At 52.1% G+C, this 2500-nt stretch overlaps 1 protein-coding gene across 1 annotated transcript in view; it reads right to left on the bottom strand.

Moving 5' to 3' along the window:
• Nucleotides 1-2500, bottom strand: part of LOC125030802 (C-reactive protein 1.1-like) — a 15057-nt gene that overhangs the window by 1581 nt on the left and 10976 nt on the right. The gene's annotated exons all lie outside the window — the stretch shown is intronic.

Raw genomic sequence — 2500 nt, 5'->3', positions numbered from 1 at the left:
CATGATATGTATATATATACATATATATAGAGAGGATGAGAACGTAAGAAAGAACCGGAGAGGGGTAAAGGAACGAGAGAGAAATCACAAACAACGAGTGTCGATGAGACCGTCACAAGTGACCATTACGGCACTATAACTACCCTCATGGATGCTGGCCCAGCCGAAATCCTAAGACCGAATCCAAGATGGAAAACAGACAAGGCCAACTGGCAGGCGTTCCAAAACGCCTTGGCCCTCTGTCTGAGATGCAACGATCCCCCACAAAGCGAAAATGTGGAAGTGCTCGAAGCTAGCCTGCTAAACGCCATTAATGAAGCAGCCTCACAGACCATACCCAAAACTTGGCCTGGGTCCAGAAGTCACAAAGACGCCTGGTACTTCAATGACGATATCAGGGAGGTCAACCACAGGGTGAACATGTGCCGAAAACTATTCCGAAGGCAAAGAACCCCTGACAACTTATCCCTCCTAAGGGAAGCTGTCACGGATGCCAAGGAAACTGCCAACAGAGTCAGGCAGGAAAAGTGGCTGGAATGGTGTGAGTCCTTCGACCACCAAACCACCCTTTCAGAGCTGTGGCAACGGGTCAAGCGAGCTACCAGCCGCTCAGCCCCGAGGTGCACCCATCACGACCCCCAAGCAGAGGCTAACAGACTGGCGCACGAGTTCTCTGCGAGAACGAGCAGCAACAGTCTGCCAGCCGAGCTGAGGGCAAGACAAGAGCATCTACAGCCAGACAGACACGCTCAGATCAGAGAAAGGGAAGCCGAACCCGATAACTCAGACGTTATCTTTTCTCTGAGGGAACTAAGGAAAGCCTATAAAACCAGTTCCAACACAGCCCCGGGCTCTGATGGGATCTCGTACCCCATTATCTCCCACCTAGGACTAGCAGGTGAGCGTGCACTCTCGCAACTCATCAACAAAGTCCTGGGAAACTTCCACTCTACCCCAGAGTTGGAAGAAGGCTACCATAGTTCTCGTCCCAAAACCAAAGGAGCCGGGGAAGTACCGCCCCATCTCTCTGCTCAGCTGCCTGGCCAAGACGGCTGAGAGGATGGTACTAAACCGGCTTCAATGGAAAACGGGACCCCCGAACGAACACCTCCACGTGTTCACAAGGGGCATGGGCACAGCACACAGCATAGCCACACTCTTAAGCACAATCAGCAAGGGCCCAGCTGTGGTGGTATTCCTTGACCTGGAGAAGGCTTTTGAACTGGCAAGTCCGCTTGCCATTCAGGAAAGCCTGATCCAGAAGGGAATCAGAGGAAAGCTCTTGGCTTGGATAGGTGACTACTTCAGGAACAGGACTGCCAATGTCAAATTCACGGGTCACCTATCGCAGCACATGCCGCTCGAAAATGGAACGCCACAGGGTGGGGTTCTCAGTCCAGCCCTATTCAACACTTTAATGTCCTGCATCCTCAACATAAACCTCCCAGTGGGGTGCCAGATCATCTCGTATGCAGACGATCTCGCTATCACCTCCACTGGACCACGCAGCCAGAATAAAGCCCAGCGTTGTCTGGACCTCGTGTCAGAGGAGTGTTGTAGGACAGGACTAAAGATCTCTGCAGCCAAATCCAAAGCCATGGCTCTGAGACAGAGAGTTCGAGGCACAAGACTGAAAATCCAGGGAGTGGAATTAGAATGGGTCAAGGACTACCTATACCTTGGAGTAAGGATATACCGGACCCTCTCCTTCCATAAGGAGGTCCAGTACCTGGTTGACCGAACCAAAGCAAGACTGTCCGTCATGAGAGCAATGACTGGGAGACGCATAGGGGCCAGACACAAAGTACTAAGATCATTCTATGTACATGCTGTCCGGCCCATTGTGGACTATGCCTCAGTCGCTCTAATTGCTGCAAAGAAAAAGCACACAGAAAAATTAGAAACAGTCCAAAATGAATCTGCCAGGATCATTCTGGGTGCCTCCTGATGGAGGCAAACCTTCTCCCCCTGGACTCACGAATCGATCTAACGGCAACACAATTCCTGTCAAAGGTCATCCAGGCTCCCAGGAACACAAGTCTAAGACAAAAATTAGTCAGATGCCTCGAACAAGACAACGAGCTCGTTGCAAACAACTCCTGGCTGTCTCATACAGCCAGGGTGTTGATACGCCATCAGCTCAAAGAACAGCTTCTTGCTAAGGGCATGGACTTCCCCCACCCCGACTTTGCCGAAGCCCCGCCGTGGGCACTGAGCCTGATAGAGTTCAACATAATGAGCCTGTCAATGAAAAAGAGCCTATACCCCATGCCTAGCCTAAAGGCAGAAGCCCACAGGGTCATTGCAGCCATCACTCCTCCGGGTAGTAGAACATACTACACGGATGGATCGGTCGATCCCTTGAGCCACACTGCAGGCGCCGGCTTTGCAGCTAGGGATGCCACGCGATCCATGAGGGTAACAGACAACGCCTCCTGCTACAGGCAGAGGCAGTTGCAATCATGGGAGCCCTAGGCCACGCGTCCCTAAGGGAAGGACA

This window comes from Penaeus chinensis, chromosome 11 (genome assembly GCF_019202785.1).
Source record: "Penaeus chinensis breed Huanghai No. 1 chromosome 11, ASM1920278v2, whole genome shotgun sequence".
In the NCBI taxonomy this organism is placed as follows: Eukaryota; Metazoa; Arthropoda; class Malacostraca; order Decapoda; family Penaeidae; genus Penaeus; species Penaeus chinensis.
This window is presented reverse-complemented; position numbering and strand designations above follow the sequence as displayed.